The 22,000-nt window shown below is 45.1% G+C and overlaps 1 long non-coding RNA gene across 4 annotated transcripts in view; it reads left to right on the forward strand.

The window, feature by feature from the left end:
- The window catches only part of LOC134173750 (uncharacterized), a 38,113-nt gene extending 18,052 nt beyond the window's left edge, over positions 1-20,061 (forward strand). For 2 of the 4 annotated variants that reach the window (XR_009968388.1, XR_009968385.1), the window contains exon 6: positions 626-1,047. This is a non-coding gene — a long non-coding RNA (uncharacterized LOC134173750). Of the gene's footprint in view, positions 1-625; positions 1,048-19,935 lie in introns of those variants that run through there. The other 2 variants (XR_009968386.1, XR_009968387.1) reach the window with 2 other exon arrangements.
- Positions 20,062-22,000: the final 1,939 nt, after the last annotated feature.

Genomic DNA, 22,000 nt, shown 5'->3' on the forward strand with positions numbered 1-22,000 from the left:
CCCTGTAATCCATTGCAACCCATAAGACTGGATGGTTTGATGATGGTCATGTTGCTCTGGGCACCTGATTCAACTCAAAATCCTGCAGAACTCCGAAGCAATCCCTGCCTGTTGTTTGTTTGGTGTGGTGCTGCCTTTTTTTTCTCCTCTGGCTGAAGGTGCAAAGCAAAATAGGTCTGTGGTCCTGTTCCCATTACAGCCTGTGAGAGTTTGCTTACACTGAAGTCACTGACAAAACCCTCAATAGCTTTAATGGGGGCAAGAACAGGCTCCCCATGATTTAGTCTAAAGTGTTGAGCTCAAGGCAGAAAGACGGGGGCTCTTTGAAAATGACAACTTGTGGGTTTTGGAGAAGGCATTAACATATTTGTCATGGGGGAAAGAGGGTAAATAAGGAACTTGAAAAGAAAGACAGATATTAATTACGCTTCAGACAGCATTGCTGTGTGCTGATGACATACTGCAGCTTTCCAGACGACTATAATTTGCAAGTAAACCCAAGGAGTATGAGACTTTACAACAAGCTGAGCAATTAGTTCTTCCTGAGTTGCAAGAGTGACATCATGTGTGCAAAACATGCCTTCGCCTTCAGCGAACAACGCACACTCATTTATTCTTCCTGTAGGGTCACTGGTTGCTGTGAAGGCCATTAAATCATACCTCTGATGGATGCACTTTCAGTGCCTATAGAATAAGGGTCCCTAAAGAGCAGATAAACATGTGTCCAAAGCACCAGCTAGCAACAGAAGCAGCTCCAATATCTGATTTCATGCCCTGTAGCTGGCCTTCAACATCCTTTCATTCTTTCAAATACCTGAAGTTACTTTCCAGGGTCTTAAATTTGTTCCTGTTGAAGGGATCTGCCCTGGTAAATGTCTGGTTTTGTGGGTTTGGGTTCTTTTTTTGCTCTGGAATATGTCAAGATGTTGGCAAAGGTGTGGGGTTGCTTTTGTAAGCTCTCTATATAGAGTTCTGAAAAAAACCCTACTTTATTTAACTAGAAAATGCAATAGAAATTAAATACTTGAACAGGGATGTTAATACCTAGCTAGGTATAGATTTCCATTAGCATGTGTGTGGTTTCATAGTTTGAATGACTTAGTGTGTTGCACTGCACAAGTTTATCAGAGGCTATAAGGATCCATCTGATACTCCAGGAGGAATAAATTAAGGCATTGATCTATAGAGACAATTACATTTATTCTTTAATCAGCTATGTAGTCCCACTGGAGCCACATCTACTTACCCGCAGTAAATTAAGCTCCTGCTTAAGTGCTTTGGAGGATCAAGAGCCAAAAAACTCTCATGAAGATTTTTCAGCTCTTTTGTCTGTTACAAGAGTGGTGCCATTCATTATGGAGCTTTTGATATTTTTGCTGGATTAATGAAAAAGGAAGATGGGATGTGAGCAAGCTTAACTTTAGAGAGATATTTCAGTGTGTAAGTTATCTTTTGAGGAAAACTGTTACTACAAACACAAAATGAGCATTCAACCACTATGGTTTTTACTAAACATAGCGAAGGGCACAAAGACTTGGCAGAGCAGATGTAGAATGGGGCCACAAGGCACAGCACAGAGCTGAGGTGTCTTGCACTGAATGGAAGTGAATTTCTCATAGTGTGGTGAGGTTGTGTACACATCCTTTCCCCAGCCTGGATAGTGTTTGCTCAGTGTTGCTTGCTCTTGGTACATCTCTATTTGTGCCAAGCTTGCTGTCTCCCAGTGAAGTCGATGGGAAAGCTCCTCTTTCTAGCAGCAGCCCAGCCAGACCCGTCATATTCCCTGCTCTGATCACCCACCCAAGCTCTCAGCAAATGATCTCTATGGTTCTTTTGTTTCTAGCTGACATGTTTACATAGTCCCCAGAAGCTTCTAAAATAAGAACCTGAGGAAAACAGGAACCTGTTCTCCGAAGCCAGCAGGGTGTCTTAATAGGAGCTGTTATTGCTGCTATTAAGAATATTATGTTAACCAAAGGCAGGAACAAATCTCTTGCTGGCCTGTGCCTGGGATGCGTGACATGTCCTCATGTCCTTACAAAGCTGTGGCAAAAACCATCCAAGAGCAGGGGTAAAGCCTATGATGGCTGTTATGTAGAAAGCCAACCAACAGTCCCTGCTGACACTGAAGTTACTTGGTATTTGTATTTGGGACGGAAACTCATCCCAGCATAGAGACAGATCATATAGAGCATCCTACTTAGTTTTGTGCAGCAAAGTTCCTGTTTTGCTCACAGCAGTGAAGGAAGGCAGACATCTGAAAGTGTGATGGTCAAAGTGCCAAGTGGAGACCAAAGGAAGGGAAAAAATTCTGACTTCTGTGAAAAAGCTTGAACCCTGCTGCTCAGCTTCAGCTGCAGGGACTTTCCTCTTAACTGAATCCCTTCGCTGGAGTCTGTTCAGTTAACTGCTTTATCTGTAGCTGCCAGCATGGCCACAGATGCGATAGGGGAAGCCATTGGTTTTGGCAGTGTGGTCAAAAGAAGAGTGAGGTGTGTTTGCAGGAACTGTGTTTTTGGCTGACAAACAGCCTGGAGAGGTGAACCTCGCATAGAGCCAGGATCTGCCAGCTCCAGGGCCCACTCTGCTTGAATTACTGCCCTGGGAATGCACCCTCTGAGCTGGTGTTTGATGATGGGAAGGTGGTGACAGGCTGGTTTGGGTTTGAAGTGAATGGGCTTGATTAATTCACTACATTTCATGTACAAAAATGTGTAAACCTGGTCTTTGCCGAATACTGCTCCACTTCCCATGTGTTGACCTACCAAAACTTTGCCTACCTGGTGTGCTTCTCCATGTACTGGAGAAACAAAGCTGGGACACCCCACATTTAAATCAATACTTGACAATCTACTTGAAGATGCACAAGAAAGCTGAGGCTGTGCAAGAAGCCTTCAAACTGAAAAATAAGTGTGCAAGCAGAAAGTGCAACTATGAAGACCATATGTTCTCTTCTGTTCACCTTCTCATATTGCCATGCAGGATACAGAACAGGTCAAAGTCCTCTCTGCTCTTCTATATACACAAATTACCTGTGTGCCCGTGGCAGAGGTTTGGAACTGGCTGAGCTTTAAGGTCCCTTCCAACCCAAACCAGTCTGGGATTCCAATATCCACTGACTCCCCACACAGCACATAAGAGAGAATCTCCTTCGTGGTTTTGATGAAGATGCAGTTTCATGGCTATAATGATGAACAGCTGGGAAAAGCAGGAATTTCCTCCTTCATCTCTAGGCTTATTTGAAAGATTTTGGGTTTGTGGCTTTACTGGGTGACTTTCCTGATGATCTGATTTAGAAAGATCATTGAATTTCTTCGAAGACCATAGTGGTTACTATAGAAATATGTTAGCTGCAAAGGAAGGAATAATTAGTTTATGTTTGTTCCTTTGTGCCTCCTAATTTCTTCCATTCAGGATTTTTAAGCATATAATTAAAGGGATTATTCAGCTTTGTGATTTCCCCCCCCCCCCCCCCCCCCTATAAATTCATTTAAAGACAAAACTCTGATGTCTGTAGAGCATAAATAATAATGATTATATGTAATTAGTCCAACCTGTTTGTCCACATAGCAGAAAACAATGTGTTTTCTGTCGAAAGGCTGCAATGCTGACTAGTGGTCACTCGCAGCTCCGGCTGTGGCATTCCCAGTTATCTCTCTCATCCCTTCTGGCTACTCAACTAATTACCCTTAACAAAACATAGCTTGGAAGTGGGCCTCTTGAGAGCACTGCAGGACACCTTCTCATGGCATTCAAGTTCTGGGGCTGGCTAAAGGTGTCAAGAAAGGCATGAGCAGGCTCTAGGAGTCTCTAAGGTCAGGTGGCAATTGAGCAAGGACCGGGAGTATTGCGACACTGAGGTTTAAGGTAGTTATTTAACACCTCTGCCCTGGCAGGATTTGCTGAGTAGGCAAAGTCTGGCCTCTGTGTGGAAGGGCTGAAACTCTTAGGACTTCTCCAGCAATGCTTGTGGTGGATTGGGATTTTGGCAAGATGGTGGCTTTCCCCCAGTGAAAAGGTGTTGGAGCCCTTCAGTTCAGAGGTTAAATCTCTTTGCAGCTATTCTCCACTGGGAGAAGAGCTCTTTCTTTAAAGCTCCAAGCTGCACCATCCTGTTCCCTTTCTCCAGTCTAATCCATCTGGAAATGTTCCACACTAAGGCAAACCATCAAGAGCAGGATTTATATACAGGCTTCTGCTGCCCATCAGAGCAGCCCATAATTTGGTAGCTGGGATGGAGGAAAGAGCTATGGCCCTGTGCTCCCAGCATCCCAAACCAGTGTCTTAACTCCTGAACTAATCTATGGAAAAGGGATGAATACTGTATGTGCCTGATCTGGAATGGATATTCCCATGGCTCTCTGGGATCCAGTCTTTCAGGACAAATAGTAATGATCAGTGTCATGTGCCTTTCAAAGGCTTGGGCCTGTGCTAGCTTCTAAGATGCTTTGGCCAAGACCAGGGGGCTTTGGGTGTGTGTTAATGTCACCAGCAAATGGATGGGAATTTTGAGCATTACTGGTTTGAGTGTTGGGCTTTAATCACCGAATCAGAACAGTTTCTGGTGGAAGGGACCTTAAAGCTCCTCCAGCTCCAACCCCTGCCACGGGCAGGGACACCTTCTGCTAGAGCAGCTTGCTCCAAGTCCCTGTGTCCAACCTGGCCTTGAGCACTGCCAGGGATGGGGCAGCCACAGCTTCTCTGGGCACTCTGTGCCAGCGCCTCAGCATCCTCACAGGGAAGACTTTTCATATCTCATCTAAATCTCCCTTCTTTTATCTTAAGCCCTTTCCCTTTGTTAACATCTGTTAGTCCTGCTTTATGCATCTTGCTCCTTATTTGACCCTAATTTTCAAGCTCTCTTTCTATGAAGCATTTTAAACCCCTGCAGCACCTGGGAACAAGAACACTCAAGTTCATCTGAACATCCTGAAGCGCATTTTCCACTCTGCTCACCCTAAACCCACCCCTGCCTTCATGTCAAAATGCAGCTGTTGTGCTTTAAGAGCATGAATACGGTTCAACTGAACGACAGAAACCAAAGTCACGGTTTCAGCAGGCTGCAAAGAGCGAGCTGGGACTGCGCCGCGGCCCCCACAGCGGGGCACAGCCCGGTTTGTGTGGGCTTGAGAATCGCTGTTCCGAGGTGCCTCCGCCGCTTGCTGCGCCGTGCGCGGGGCAGAGCCGCGGCCGCGGCGGGGACGCGCAGGTTGCGCGGCTGCGGGGCACTGCGGCGCCCTCTGGCGGCCGCCGGAGGAGGCTGACTCCGCCGCGCCGCTGGGCTCCGGCTTACCCGGGAGCTTCGGGCGGGTTGCGAAGGGATAATCGGGGATGTCGCTTCCCTTCGAGGCCTGTCACGACTTGCTGCCCACAGCTGGCACTCGAAGCAGGCATGTGGGGGCTTGCCGGCGGGGTGAGGGCTCAAACTGTGTCAGGGATGGTGCTGGCAGCATAGTGCTCTGCTCCCCAGGTTGCAGGAGCTGTGGCTGCTTCCAACCATACAGTCACAGAATTAACTGGGTTGGAAAAGACCTCTAAGTCTAACTGTTCCCCTGGGACTGCCAGGGCCACCACTAACCCATGTCATTGGGGGCCTCTTCTGCGTGGTTTGTGAACGCTTCCAGGGACAGTGACTCCAGCACTGCCTTGGGCAGCCTGTTCCAATGCCCGAGCACCGTTTGGGGAAGGAATTGTTCCTCTTCTCCATCTAAACCTCCCCTGGTGCAGCTTGAGGCCGTTTCCTCTTGTCCCATCCCTTGTTCCTTGGGAACAGGCAGTTGTAGGGAGCGATAAGGTCCCCCCCTGAGACTTCTCCAGACTGAACCCCCCAAGGTCCCTCAGCCATTCCCCATCACACTTGTGCTCCAGGCCCTGCACCAGCTACGTTGCCCTTCTCTGCCCCCACTCCAGCACCTCAATGTCTTTCTTGTAGTGGGGGGCCCAGAGCTGAACATGGGGCAAAGCACAGATCCCTGGCTCTGGGATGCCTTCCCTGAGTTCTGACCTTGTGTAAACCTAATTCTCACTTTGACATTGCCTCTGGTATTCAGGGCTTAATTTCCTTTTTATTTTAATCTTTTACATGCGCACAGAGTCTGCTTTAGTTTCTAGAAACAGAAAATTAACTTCCTAAATGCAAGGGTGACTTTTGGTCATAGAACATAATATCCAGGAATGGGCACTCAGGATAGAGCATTCCACTTTACTGCAGTTCTTGCACAATTATGGGTTGTTTACCTTAAACATCATTCTGAGGACTAATAATAATAAAGAAAAAAAAGCAAAGAAAATTCTGGTTATTAACCTGGGCAAAACAATTATCCCGCTCAGGCTCTTTATTGAATCATGTATGCAAAACACTGAGGCTTTTCATAACACATGTATTTAATCTTGATGCAATGCTTGGGTTTAACCCCACAGTGTCTTGCAGTTCAGTCAGAGCTGCACTAGTTCTGCTGTGCTTGAATAGAAGAGGCTGAGCCAGAAGCCTCTGGGATCACACATGAGACTGTGCTATTGTGGAAGCCCCTCGAAGTCTTGTTATTGTCCCTGGAATAGGCCTGGAAGATCATTTATATAGTAATTCAATGACTTGGTTAGTCTTCCTAACTGTCTGCAATGGGCTTTTGGAAGCTCTCCCCGTGTGTATTGGAATAAATGTCAGGGCAAGACTATTGTGTATGTGTTAGAGATGTGAACTCTGGCAAAAACGGTGTGCATTGCTCCAGAGTTTCACCCTGCTAGGGACAGGGCAGCATCTGGCAGCTCTTGGGTTGCTATTCCTGGTAACACTGCTTACCACTAGTAGTAGTGGTCAAGTGTCCTGGAGCACAGTGAAAGCTTGAGGCTGTAGAGCTGCAGCAAAGCCTGGCCCTGGGGGAGCAGAGCTATCAAGAAAAGACTCCCCTCATTGCTGCCTTGTATCCCATGGTGTGGTCAGGTGTACATGCAGCACTAACTCTCAGAGCTGGCAAAGCACTGGTGGGGCACTCAGACAGTCTGAGTTCACAGAGCACGATTCTCCTTGCTGTATGTTTTATTAGAGTTCTATCGTGCTTGCTTTTGAATTCTCCACTGAATGAGTTGCTGCAAATGACCCTTTTGCCCCCAAACTATTTTGCATTCTAATTTTCTTCTTTAATTTTCTTCCATCATATTGAGCCTAAATTTCTTCTTATTCGGTTTCCTATAATTGCTCCCAGTTATCCATCCTATCCCACGCCGAACGCTTCCCTCCCCTCTGTGAAGTGGATACCTGTCAGATATTCCCAGACTCTTTCCCTTGGTCGAAGGTATACATGTGCATTTCCTCTAATGTTCCCTCTGCCGTCCATTCCTTCAGGCTCTTCATTACTTTGCTAGCCCTGCTCTGAGCTGCTTCCCATCTATCAGTAGTATTTGGTGATGATTTCTGCCCTGCTCATGCCTTGTTGCCATCATTCTCTCCCTGCCCACATACACACAACCCACAGAGGTTGTTTTGTGTTCAGACCTGGCTGGTGCTGCTCTCTTGGCTAAGGGAGCTTTCACAACCAGAGAATGCCCTGTCCCACCAGGTAACTGTATACTCTGCAAACAGGAGCATGGCAAGTCAAATACTACTTGCAGTTAAACATCTACCCAGGTAAAATACAAGTGGCAAGCATGACTGATGAGGGAAGAGGTCAGTTCTTCCTGATCCCTTCAAAATCCTTTTCTGAGGACTCCTGTAGTGTTTGAGCTCTTTGCTTGCCTGGCTCTTTTTCAGGCAAGAGCACTCATTAAGACACAGCTGTAAGTCGTGTAACTTGCTTTTTAAATCACTATTTATTCCCCATCAGTATCGTCTGCTGAGCACAGAAGACTGGAGCTTTTGCTGTCAGTGTGTCTCCTGTGTCCTGGGATTCTTGCAATCGTGGTATTTCTTATAACAACAACAGAACATGCTGCGTTTCTGATGGGCTGTGGTGATCGTGCCTGTCTTGTTGTTTTAAGGGCTTTTAAGCTTATCTGGAAAATAAGCAGTTAGAGTCTGAAAGTGAAGCTGGTTTTGGGTAGGAGCATTTTGAGACTTGACTTAGCCTCTTTGATGTAACATTCAGGTTTCATCCTGTAATGGACAAGGAAGATGGGAGAAATACATGTTTAGGAGTCTTTTTATAGTAAACAAATTATGTTAATATGTAGAACAGAAAAGAACTTTTAAAACCACTAAGTGCTGGTAGTGAAATCTGGTGACCACCAAGTATTTCAGTTCTGAAAATAGACCACCAGAGAGTTCTATTTCCAGATGTTTTGCCAGCTGAGCATCTTTCTGCAAAGTTAATCTTTACAAGAACAAAAGAAAAGGCTTGAACAATAAGTCTGCATGGAATAATTGTGTGAGTAAATACCAAGCTGGTTCAGGGAGCAAAACGTGAGTGAACCTGGTGCGCACAATGTGTGTGAGCAAGAAAGCAGACTGAGACGGGTGGCCAGACCCTCCTGCGGGATAAATCACTGGCCTCGGGTTTATGATCTGGTGTCTTGCTCCTGCTTGAAGTGTATGATGTTCTGTTGGCTGTGTACCTTTGCCTTGACCAATGCTGAGATGGGTGAAGGAAGGATACAGGTGGAAGGCAGGAGCTCATGGGACAGCGGTTGCTGTACACAGGGAATGTCCAAATCTGCTGCCTGTTTGGCAATTATTGACTCATCTTTTGCTGCTTAATTTCTTCTTTTCTCTTAGTGCATGGAAAGGCTGATCTCAGGAATGCCCCATCCCTGGCAGTGCTCAAGGCCAGGTTGGACAGGGCTTGGAGCAACCTTCTCTAGTGCAAGGTGTCCCTGTCCGTGGCAGGGGGTTGGAACTGCATGAGCTTTAAGGTCCCTTCCAACACAAACCAGTTTGGGATTCTGTGGAGAAGTGCTGGACCTCCATCCTCTCACTGAAGCCAAGCCACTTCCAGAAGATCTCTGTGGGTCTGGAAGTGAGAAGCAATCAAGGTGGACTCTTCCCTGTTCCCACCATAGACCTCTGTCAGCAGAGTTGAATTGCATCAGCTCTGTGGACCTTCTGGGCAAGGCTGGCCACTAACTGTTGTTGAGGGTTTAAAAATCCAGAAAATTGGATCATTACAACATCCCTGAACCTGCAGTTGCGTGGTGCTGGGTGAAGTGTTCACTTTGATCTGCCTGGAGAACCTAACCATAAGTAGCTGTTTAATAAGCACAGAAAGGACTTTTCAGTCTTCTGACCCAGCCCCTGAACCGCTACAGGAAAAAACACCTTTGTCATTCTAGTGCAAAGGCTTCCCATGATGGGAGCTCTGCAGCTTCCCCAGTCAGCCTGTTCCAGTGCTTTTCTCTCACTAGAGGGTTTCCTTGAGGTCTAACCTGAATCTTTCTTGCCAAAGTTGAAGTCTCTCCTCCTCACTGTTCCATTTTCTTGCTTGGATGCCTTTTAGGGACTGTGGCTGTCATTTCCTTGCTGGTAGCCCATTCGTTAGGCTCAGCAAACTCAATCATCTCAGTGGGCTGGTTTTCAGGCAGTCTGCTCATTCTTCTCTTTGCCTTTTGCACTCTCTCCAAGTGCTCCATATCTTTCTTGAAGGTGAAGCCCCCAAAGTGCTTGGTGGTAGAGCCTGAGACTGCACTGATACTGAGCACAGCAGATGCATTTTGTCATTTATCCCAGAGGAAAAGCTGCATATTCATTGTTTGGGAAGCAACCTCTAATTGTTGCCTTCTATTTGCTGTAACCCTTTCACATGGTGCATCTGTATTAGTGCTTACTCCTTTCATTTATAATACTTACTTATGTTGAACTTCATTATTATTTCTATTTTAAAGATTAACTCCAGTCATGTTCCTTTATGTTTGCAATGGCTCCCGCATTCCCATCCTCTGCCAATCTAAATGTGCCCTTTCTGGTTTATCACCCCTGATTTTATGGAAAACATGGAATAGAATGGGATCTGAGAGCTTCCTGTAGATTGTTAATAAATCAACTTCATAAGGAGCTGCTGCGGATCACCTTCCGGGTATGGCTGGATCCCCAGGGGCCACTTTGGCTGAAGAATCACTCCAACTTTATGAGTCTGATAAGGCTAAAAGCGGCCAAGTGCCCCCATCTGTTTTATCTAAATAGGACCAAATCTGAGGCTTTTTTATGCCTGAAAAACTATGTTTGTAGCCAGTTCAGAATGGGAGTTACTGAAACCCCCTGAAGGCAAAAACATCGCCTTCTTTGGGAACTGGAAACAACCTGAGAGCCACAGGCTCATGAGATTTCCAGCTCGCACAGACTAGCTCTGTGTGGGTAGGAACCATTGTGGTGAAGGGATATAAAGATGAGAAGGGGCAGAAAACTTCTGAATATAAAACGTGAACCAAAGCTCAGTGAAGTTAATGGAAACTCTCTAGCTGGTAGCTCTGGCCATGGGGAGGGAAGGGTGCTAGAAAAGAGAACAAATACACGGTTGAAGCAAAAAGATTGTTAAGATAGGAGAGAAAAACACAGTTCTGTAGAAGCTTTGAGGGCTGTGGAAAGATGCCCTCCCAAAGGCTGCTTGGAAATGTTTAGAGAAAGCCTGTTCCAGTTAAGTTAATTACGATAATACAGGGCTCGAGAGAGGAGGTGAAACAGACTAAAACCAAACCAGAAATACATCAAATTCAACTGTCAAGCTGTGAGCTTTCTGAAAGCCCAGCTGGGGTGTGCCAGCCTGCTTCACATTGTAGGGTTTCTGTCTGGAAAGTTTACTTTCTCCTGTGTGGTGCTGGACACATCATCGGTGCCACAGGGAGCACTGTGCCAGTGCAGGAACAGCAGGGAGGATGGAGCTGTGGGCTCTGTGTGTCTTCGGGACACAGTGCCATGCAGCTTCTTTCCCAGACGTGGAGCTGTTGGAGCAGGTCCTGAGGAGGCCACGGAGATGCTGCGAGGGCTGGAGCAGCTCTGCTCTGGAGCCAGGCTGAGAGAGCTGGGCTGGGTCAAGCCTGGAGAAGAGAAGGCTCCTGAAGGGGAGACCTTAGAGCAGCTCCAGTGCCTGAAGGGGCTGCAGGAAACCTGGAGAGGAGCTTTGGACAAGGGCCTGCAGGGACAGTACAAGAGGAATGGCTTTAACCTGCCAGAGGGGAGACTGAGCTGAGCTCTTAGGCAGAAGCTCTTCCCTGTGAGGGTGCTGAGGCACTGGCACAGGGTGCCCAGAGAAGCTGTGGCTGCCCCATCCCTGGCAGTGTTCAAGGCCGGGTTGGACACAGGGGCTTGGAGCAAGCTGCTCTAGTGGAAGGGGTCCCTGCCAATGGCAGGGAGTTGGAACTGGATGAGCTTTAAGGTCCCTTCAACACAAACCATTCTTTCCTGTTCTCTTGTGCATTTTGCTTCCATTCAGATTAAGGTGCTGTTATGTTGCTGGTTTGGTGCAGCGTTTTCCTCAGATAAATACTCTGCCTCTTGTTTTGTCCTGCTAATTGCAATTAAAAGCAGTGCTCTCAGTGCTTTTGTGGGCCTGCATGTGCAAGCCTGTTTTATATAAAAGTCTGAGGGTGGAATTTGTCTCTGCTATAACTTTTTATCAGCAGCAGGGTAGCAACTGGGGAGAATTAGTCCCTGGCTGCTCTTTGGTTTCTGGAGCCTGGAGACTGCCTGCTTGTTAGAATAATGAGAAATGCAAGTAAGCAGCATCACATCAGCACTTGCAGTCCCACTTTCTATTGCTGCCATCAAAGGGTTTAGGAAAGTTTGCATTCGGAGTAGTTATTTTGTGTCTCACTTTTACAGTGCCCATATGCATTTGCACAGTAGTGTCTGGGAAATCCTGTACTGTAGATTGCACCTTATGGGTAAGGCACTTTTGGGTTTGGGCACTTGATTCAGTGCTTGTGGCCAGGGGAGAATCAGGATTGGAAGCAGGAATTCAAGGTGAGTCCAGGTGACCTGAGAAAGAACTGTGTCTGGGAGCTGGATCGTAGCCTGAAAGCTAAAAGTGAAGCTGTACCACGCTGGTGTATGAGGATTTTAACCAGAAAACTGGGACTATCCTGCCCCTCAAAAAGCACTTGGAGCAAACTCACTTGGAGGGCTGTAGATGCCCACAATTTGCAGATGATTCGCATTCATTTCTGCCTGCTTTTGGTTTGGGAAAGCGGAAGCTTTTACTGTCTAAAAATAGCCACGCTTACAACCACGTACACACTTACATTGTGTTGCAGGAACAGAGTTATTGCTCTTAGCCTGGATTTCCAGCTACTGAAGAGGTAGTGTTGCAATCCTGAAGTAAAATGCCTTGGTGATTTCCTGGTGCTGGATTTCCTGCAATGCTTTCAAGTCCAGCAGCCACACAATAGGCTGGGTACAACCGATGCTGATAAAAATAGCAAGGATTGTGTTGCTGTAGAGATTCCTGAAATGGCATCAATAGGAGCCCCTGGAACACATCAAGGGCTTGTGAGCAGCCTGTGTTGTGGCCAAAAATAAAGTATTTACACAACACAGACCCTGAAAGTGAAAAGTCACAGAAACATTTACTAGGAATGAGAAATGTATCAACTGAAAAGTGATGTTTGTAACCTAAGAGTAACCTTTTGCTGTTAGGAGCAAGGATTTCTTTATCAATCCTTTTTGCTTTATTTTTCTCCTTTTTGCTTTATATTGTCCCTCCAGCCTGGAATAAAGTGAGGGATTTTCACAGGATCTGTTCAGCTTTTACAGCTTATGTGAGGTTTGAAGGCAGACATAAATGGAGATACTGAGCTGGCCCCATCCGGGAGCCAGCTTCCACTTCTAGTGAACACTCAACATTTGTATAGTGCATAAGGTGAAACACAACTATCTGATACATTAAAGGACCTGACCTTGTTAGTTGTGTACCTACCAGTATGTTAGGTTTTGTCCTACACTCAGAAGCTATTGTAGATGTCCAAGAACTGAGATTTTGGAGTACTGCTTAAGGAAGGCTTTGTTAAACAGATTATGAACTCTGGTTACCAGAGTACTGATCCCATTTTACCAGAGTACTGATTCCATTGTACCAGAGTACTGGATGGCGTTTTAGCATTGGCATTGCACTTTGCTCATCACTAGAGTTTTACTTTAGTCTTTTTACCCACTGGCAGGTTGCTGATTTCACAGTGGTTTAGATCATATGCCTCTTTTTTTTGGTGTTCTCCAGGAGTATCTCTTTTTTTTCCCCTCCTTTCCCAAACCCACTGCCGTACCTCCCTTCCTGTACCTGGGCACCGGGGGAGGTTTACTGGGGAATAGACTGATAAATGTGGAAAAGCCTTCAGCCTGTTCAGTGATGGCTGGTTCCTGGTCTGGTTTTACAGACAAGTTTGATTATCAAAATTGTTCTTTTTCATCCTTCCTTGCAAAGACCAAGAACCCATCAGCTATAGTTAAAACTGAGCTCTGTTGACCATGAGGGAAGGAGAAGGCTCTTGAAGCCGTCAGATTTCTTTAAGCAAGTAAAGTTAGTCAGTGATCATCTGGATTTTATTGGATTTATTTATTTCACTTCATCAACTTTTAAAGTTTGGCTCCAAAGAAATATATATCTGTATCTCCTCTTTGGAACTGCAAGGTATCAGGATGCATATTTAACTCATGGTTCCCAGAGAGATGGGGTTTTGAAACACAGAGTTGTAGCTATTACAAATTAATGAACGTTCTTTTAAATATTTCTGGTTTATATCTTTGCTTCCTCAAAGCCTTGCCAGTGTAGGGAAAGAGACAGCTTAATAAAAACTGCTATTCAGTTTGCTAGAAGTGAGTGATTCCTGTGGGCACTTAAATGGCTCTTCCAGTGCTGGGAAACCAGTGCATGGATTTCATGGGCTTCTGAATTGGGTCCTGTGGTCTGTATTGAATCTTTGTGAGTTGTCACAGTCCTGCTGAGCTCACCAGAGCTTTACTGATTCCCACTCATTGATCATAGAGTCAGAAACTGGTTTGTGTTAAAAGGGACCATAAAGCTCATCCATTTCCAACTCCCTGCCATGGGCAGGGAGAGCTTCCACTAGAGCAGGTTGCCCCAAGCCCCATCCAACCTGGCCTTGACCATTCTAGTGATTTCTCTGGGTTTGGGAAATGCTTGACTCTTCCCTGCTAGAATAATTTGGAGAATCATCCTGACTTCAGTGAATATTTGATGGCAGTCAGAAGGGGAGATCAGACCATGGAGAGCAGGGACTGCTCAGGGAGCTCCATCCTTCACCCAAGGTCCTGTTACACCAACTATAAACTGATATTTCTCCAGTTTTAGCTTTCTGCTTTAGCTCTGCTCAAGTTCTTCCATGTTGTGATTACCTCACTCAGTAGTTCAGAAATTACGTTTCTGCTAAACTAAAGAAGCAGTTGAATCAAAGATAACTATTTCCCTTTTATATGTTTGGTTGTGCTTCAACGCAGGTCAAAGCCATGTCCAGAAGCTCACACTAATGTGCCACACACCAGCAGCGCTGGATGTGTTGTCCTCAGCTGTAGCTCATGGAAAGCGTAGCAAAAATGATGGCTTAAATAAAAAAGCCTGAAGAATTTATTACTAAAATGTAAAAGGGAGGACTGCAGAGTTCAGTACACTCAAACCCCGAATGTGAAAGTTTCCATTGTTTCCTTATCTCATTAAGAATCTCTCTCCATGCAGGCACACGAGCGGCAGGTACAAATGTATCTAGATGCGTATCTTTGTTCCACTGTACGTTTGTCTGCAGGTCTCTATAGATAGCAACATAAACTGGTGTGTATATCCTGCTGCCTTCTGAAACCTACAGAGAATCACCAACAGTTTCTTTTCTCTAGTTTGCTCAAATGCTTGTGGTTAGATATTCTGAGAGTATAGAATTCAAAAAAGACAAAGACAAAAAGATTCAGACACTTTGAAAATCAGTTGCTTTGTTAAAAATGCTTTTTATTTAATAAGCCAACACTATTTTGACTCTCAACCTCTGCATGTCCTACTGGATCACATAAAATCAGGTAATATTGCTGCTAAATACGAATTAAATGCTGGAGGCACAGTGTGTGGCACCTGATGGCTGGAATCTGAGTGATCTGGGGGGATTTACAGAGCAGGGCTGGATCGCGTGTTTGCTACCAGGGAAGTCTGGATGTAATAAATGAAGCTTTTGCTCAGAGCACACACACAGTCCCATTGCATCTTATTAACTCGCTCAAAATCCAAACTAAAAGGAGAAGTTGAAAAGAAATCATTTAAATAAGATTAAGGGGACTATTCCTTGTAATTACTTTATTTGAATAAGAGTCAAAACATTTGGTAGTAGCACTTAAGCATGAGGAGTTAAATGAAAAAGGAAAATTCCTTAATGAAATTGTACAGAGCGAACATAAATCATAGTTAATAATTGAATTAATCTGCCTGTCTTATCTCTTGGTTAAACTCAGTTGTCTTTTGTTCATTAACATTCAAAATTCACAAAGAGTATGAGCACACCTGGCCTTAGTATTTGCTAAAACAAGATAGAATCAATGGGGACAGCACTTTGAAAGTAATAATTCACACCAGTACTTGAAAACTCAAAGGAACAAAGGTCTGTAATGCCTTATTTTAAGCAGTTTCACTTTGAAAGCTATTCAGAAATTTGCCGTGGATTAGTATTCAGTTAAACCAAACCCTTCAGTGCTGTAAATTTATGATGCTGCAGTGCTGTATATGAACAACCTGTGCTCCCATTTTCAATATATATTTACTGCTGTATCATGTAGTACTGAATGAATTTGTTGTTATTTCTAGTTATGAGTCCTCTGGGTTTTCTCATTCCTGATCCTGTTGGGTTTTATCTTATGCACTTTGTAATTCTCTAAGTCCATTTCTAATGACGCTGCTATGAATTACTACAAAGAAGTTAATGGCTTAATCTCACTACCCTCAAATAAGTACTGACTAGGCAATGACTTCAGTGACAGGAGCATCCCTCCAGCTTTCTCTTGTGATTTATAGCCCTGATTCAGCAAAGCTCTTGATCACAGGTATGAAGTTAACCACTTACTTAGGTCCCAGTGATTTCAGAGGAAATCCAGTGTCAGATCATTGGGAACATACTGTTAATACTGCATTTGTGCCAGCTGTGCCAGAACAACCAGTGGGAAAACACCCACTTCAGTAAATTTACAAAAGTTAATGTAGAAAATCATGGATTTAACTGAAAGGTTCTAGCTCAGCACTGAAGCCAAAGGCAGTACCCAGTGTTTTAAGAGGATAATTGTTTGCTAAGTTTCTGGCCCTCCAGCCATGTGCTCCAAGGGGTTGAGCTCCGTCAGGTGTCTGAGGAACTTGCAGCTTTTTATCTGCTTCAAATTTACTACACAAGCAGCTCAAGAAAGGCCCTTACAAGATAAGTGAAGTTATGAGCGGCCCAGATCTGAAATCCCAACTTCCAGCTTCTCTGCGCAACCTGTTCCACCATCTCACCACCCTCATGGTGAAGAATTTATTCCTAATGTCTAACCTAAATCTACCCTCAAGAAGTTCAAATAACCTGTAGTGTCTTGGCGTGGTGGTATCATAGTAATGGATCAAGAGAGACTGTTCTTCCTGAAGGGCAGTGTCCCATTTATCAGGCATGCACGCAGAGCTGCCTCCAGTTTTGATGGAAGCTCCTCGTGTGGACTCAGTTTGGGCTGTGAGAGGTGATGGCATGAATTTGGGATACACATATTTGAGGACAGTTTTGCGTTAACGAATGATCTGAAGCAGCTCTAAGCTATCCACTTACTAAATCATACCACAGAGCTGTGAACTAGCTGTATCCCCTGATACAAGTTGGGCTTAGCAGAGCTCTGGGAGGGCCTTTTAACAGCATTTTTGAGCAAGATGTTTTGCATTAGAGAGTAAGGAAAATTGAGGCTTAGTTTTGTGTAAACAGAGGCACTGTAATGCGACATTAGGGGTGGTCGGGAGGAAAAGGCATCGCAAGAGTGCGAGAGCAGATGTGGCTGCTGGAGTTGGAGACCGGCTTGTCGTGAGGAAGGAGACGAGCAGGGCCCTTTGAGCTCTTCACTGCACACCTGCAGACCTGGGCTGGAGGGTGGCCACTGGTCCACAGATGGCTGAGCTCCTTGCATGGTGTTTGGTCAAGGGTAGACTTGTCTGAAGGGATGAGTGAAGTTTGTAGGGGTTGATCTTTGAGGCCCGAGGAAGCAGCATGCCTCCGTGGCTGGCAGGCTGGGTTGTGAGGGAGACAGGCTTTCAGCTGCTGTTCTGGTTGAGCACTTTGGAAGGCTCTTAGAATTGGTATAGTTCTCACCAGCACCTCTCGGAGCTGGGCTGGGCATCATGGTCCTGTTCTCTGCTCACCTGCAGCGTTCACATCCATGTCTATTTGCTTTCCTTTCTGCTGCAGAACAGTCTGTACTGCTGACACAGAATCCCTCCTTCCTGCAGGTTTCCCCACTGGACTTTTCAAGCCAGAAGAACTGGTGAGGAGTCACACTGGTGGTGTCACCCATGGGGGAGAGCATGGCACCCAACCAGGGCAAACCCAGGTTGTCTTAAGCCTTTTTCTCCCAGCATCTAGTTTCCTTTGCAATTGTTTGGGTGGTTCTGTTAGTGAAAATCATAACGAAGGAAAGTTTTAATTTGAGCAGACAAACAGACACACACAAATAAAGAATGAACTGGAAAAACATCCCCCAAACTCCTTTCCCCTGCCACACAGTGAGAAATGGAAATAAAGGTGGCCACTGCCTGTACTCGACAACGCTGCCACATGTGATATTTTCGGAGGTATCTCGGGAGCATCTACCACACTTTACAGCATGTGAGGCATGTCATCTGGAGCGGTTTGATCTCCTGTAACCTGTTCACAAATGCATCTATTTCATAACAGGCCCTGCGCCCCGATAAGGATCTCTGAGTTTCTTCTGCGCGGTATCTGCAAACAATTCAAAGCTGTTCCACACAAACAAATGTGAGAACCCCCTGACCACAGACTGCCTTTAGAGCAGACCAAGATTTGATGTTACTCATATCTTCCAGTACCTGTCAGAGTTCAAACAGGAAACCTGGTTTTTCCTCTCATGTCAACAACTTTTTTTCTCTCTTCGTTTCTTTCTTTTCTGAGCTGGCGTTCGGCAGCAGCTCGCTCTTGAGCGGTGGAAGTCCTGTATTTCTTCAGGACAAACAAGTACTTGCTCTGGTACGTCATTGCTGACATTAACAAGAGCTGAATATGTGGTTTTTTTGGTGATCCTGTGGGTGCTTCTATAGAAACGGACCTGTTGGCTTTGAACAATCACACAAGAAAGGGATTCATTCATACAGGATATAGGTAACACGCAGCTGAGGGCTTACCGCAGATGGTGCTTTGCTTGGGAAATGTCACAAAAAACCTGGGTGCTCTTTTCTCCTGGGCACTGCTGTATTTTGTGCTTACACAATAACACCTCTGTCATTTGTGATATCCTGCTTGCCAGTGCCCCAGCGATGCCATGTGGAAAGTTTAAACACACTAAGTATTCGTCTTTACTGATAATGGAGGTTCATCTCAGCATCTTGACTATTAACTAAGTGCCATGTCCCCCAAAAGCATTTGAAGAGCCTCATGCCCTGGTCTGAGATCTGGTTATAGCCACTCATGTATGTTTTGGCACTGCTGGGAATAGAAATTAGGAGTCCTAGCTGACATATGCCCCCCTTAAGCGGTCTCCATTACTTACCTTTCATAATCCCATCAATAAATGTAGTCAAACCTGAAGCTCTCAGCACTTGCCAGTCCAGGGTTGGAAATGCTTTAGAAACATTTTAACTTAACCTCCTCATGAATGTGGGAAGTGAAAGTTTATAGCAGAGAATAATTCTTGACATAGATTAATGTTTGTGAGGGAAAATGCCTACTCTCTCAAGGAACAGGCTAGTTCTGAGGATCATTTTCCTCCATTTGATTTATGGTTGACAGATGCAAAAAGCATCTCAAATACAGCTGTGTTAAGAAAAGAGCACACAGGCATTTCCATGACTTTCATCTTGCTTTGCATTTATGTCATTATAAAACATGCTCTTGTGGCATGCATAATCAAGGGACAGAACATCTGGTGAAGTCTTGTTGCGGCAAAATGTCTGTAAAGTTAAATATGATAGTTGTCTTTTTTTTGTCTCTAAAAAAACCCAATCAACAAACAGCTGGATAATATTATGACTGGTAATAATACTGGGAGTGATACATGCAATGATGGTTACAGACTCATAAGATGGAGAGGTCACAGAAGCTCTTGTTTGTGAGCTGTGGCAGATGAGCATGAAACGGTGGCTACCTCTGAGCTGCCTGCAGAGCCACAGGTAAAACAGCCTTCGTGAACCAGCAGCCACCCTTGAAATCACACAGGCCAGTCCACTAATACACTTTGCTCTTTATTTCCACATTTCCAGTAGGGTTTCAGCCCAAATGATGAAGTTATTTTGATTCCATTGCATTTTTCCAGTAGCCATTTCAGTAGTCAAGCACTTTAGATAAAAGTTGATGTCTAAAGGGTCCTGGAAAATCATAGAATACCATAGAACACCAAAAGGGATCATCTGGGCCAACCTTACTGACCCTGTTGTGCTGTTTGTGTAGCTTAGTGCTGTTGTTCAGCATGGTCCTGTTGAGAAAAGATCTTCACCTCTTGCTCCCTCAACCCATCTCTGCCATAAATGCGTGTAGACCAGGGGTAAGAAGAAAGGAATTATTCGCATTCACTAAAATAAATCTTTCCTCTCTCATTTTCTAACTCTTTATATTCCATGAAACTTCAGCAAATAAATTCCAGGCTTATAAGCCTGATTCAGAAAAGAAACATGTACGTAGTAGGGTACAAGCGAAAGCCAAGTACCAGCTGTAACATCCTGCTGAATAAATAAGTACTTGTATTTCAAACCAGAAGCTCATATCAGAAATGAATATTAAAGCATTGACAAGCTCTTAAGTATTTGCCCTCCTTTAGAAAACATCTGGATGGGTCCAGTTGGTTATCCATAGGTTCTTTATTTACTGACCATGATTCCTGAGAGTTGAGCCTGACTCTGAGGATGCTGGTGCATGAACATGGGTTCTGCAGGTGTGCCTGGCTGGGCTTCCCTTCCTGAGGTGACATTACACAGGGTGGTGAGTGACACCCTGGGAGCTGGCTGCTGATTTAAATGAGTTAGTTCATTGTGCTTCCATCCCCTAAAGGCAACTAAATGCACCACGACTTTCAGAGATATCTCCATGAGAGTGCTGCTGATCCCCGCTTAGGCAGGGGCATGATGAGCTGCAATTAGGTAAATTCAAGTAATTACAGTCAACTACTGTTTTAGGGCAAACTGGGCTTTACCCAGTAATTGCAGGTATTACTGTTAGCAGTATGCACACAGTGGTATGTGGTTTTATGGTTGTGAAGTCTTGCGAGTAAGAGAATTATTATTGCTACTAGTCTGTGTATCTGTGAGAAAATGGATAATCCTGTTGCTTTTCCATGGGCCCTGTTACAAATAGGAGACCTGATCACTCCAGTGTTTAGAAAACAAATAGGGAGACTAGCATGGGCGTTAGGAGCACATAGTTATGTAACCTAGCATCTACAGCAATTGTGATGAACACAAGCTTTGGGATTTATGGAGGGTTTTAAACTGATAGAACAGGCCTATGGAGGATGTAACATCATGTCTAAGATGATGGCCCTGCCTTCCTCTTCAGGTCCAGCCATGCCTGGACAGGCTGTCCATGCAAGGATCTCACTGGGGAAACACAAGCATCCCTGGCTGCTGTTGGAATCCTATTTTAGCTGGTACCAAGCACAGCAGTCACATGCTGCAAGATCATCACTCTGGCCAGTGGCAGTCTGCCGAAAAACAAAGGGTTCCTGAGGAGCCAAGACAGGAAGATAAAGCCCTGCCGTGCTATTTAAAGCAGGGTATTTATGCCTGAATGAAGTTCCTCCAATTTTGGAGCAGGGTGTTTGCCTGGAAAGCTGGTGTTTACATTCCACCCCAGGGACTGAAGCACCCTTGCACACTTTTATGTAGCTCCTTTCTTCCAAGTTTCTGCTTTACCTCCAGCTTCATTACTCCCTCAATTACAACGTTCAGCTCCCATCGAGCCATTTGTAGCTTTATTTTTGATGAGCACTGCACAGAGGCGCAGACAAGAGCAGTCTGTAGCTCATTACCCCGCTCAGATAAAATGCTGTGTGCTTTGGGGCAGCCCCGTGCCTTAGGAGAATGGTGGTTTACAGATGGGGAGTAGAGACAAAGAGCGGGTGAGCGCCTGGCCTGCGATCCCATGGGATGCTGGAGTGGTATTTCTGTCTAGTGCCCTAATCACTGAACCATCCTGTCTCCTGCTTTCGGGCAAAAGAGTCTGAAAATGCCATTGATTAGAAAGTGCTGGTGAAGAAAAGGTGGAACTGACTAGACTGCACCAGGAGACATGCAAAACCATGCAGAAGACACTACACAGCGTGGTGGAAATAAAACTTCTTTCTGCTTTAATAATCTAAGATGCTATTTAGAACACAGGAGCAAGGAGATGTCTGGGGTTTGAAAAAGCAAGATATTATTTTAAGCAGCTAAATTCCCTTTAATTAGTCTGAAATTTGGGCTTTCTAACAATGTATTTCCATGTGTGTGCCAGAAAGTCAGGGGAACATGGAAATCATTGGCAGTTCACTGCTGGGATACAGCAGATCATTTCAATGAGACCTAGAGACATTTTCTGCTGGTAGAAAACATTTGTTTGGTGGTCCCTTTCCTTTGCTTTGTCATCTCCTACCGCACATCTGGTTTGGGATGGAATGAATGAGCCCATGCTTGAGAATCAGGTTGTTTATATGAAGCAATATTTAAATGATTTTTGGGCTTTGTAAGTCTGGAAAAGTAATTATCATCTTGGTGGTTATGATTTGAAGCCCTTTTGCTACCACGGGTGAGCTTGGGTCACTGTGCAAAGCAGCTCTCTCCAAAACAGAGATGTGTTTGCCCTCAGTTGGACAGATGTGGGGACAAAGCTTCTCCTGTGGCCGCTCAGCACCAAGGTGGTCCTGAAGGGGATTTTGGAACCTATC

This window comes from Pezoporus occidentalis, unplaced genomic scaffold, assembly GCF_034315485.1.
Source record: "Pezoporus occidentalis ecotype Australia unplaced genomic scaffold, CSIRO_AGI_Poc_V1 ctg55, whole genome shotgun sequence".
Classification (NCBI taxonomy): Eukaryota; Metazoa; Chordata; class Aves; order Psittaciformes; family Psittacidae; genus Pezoporus; species Pezoporus occidentalis.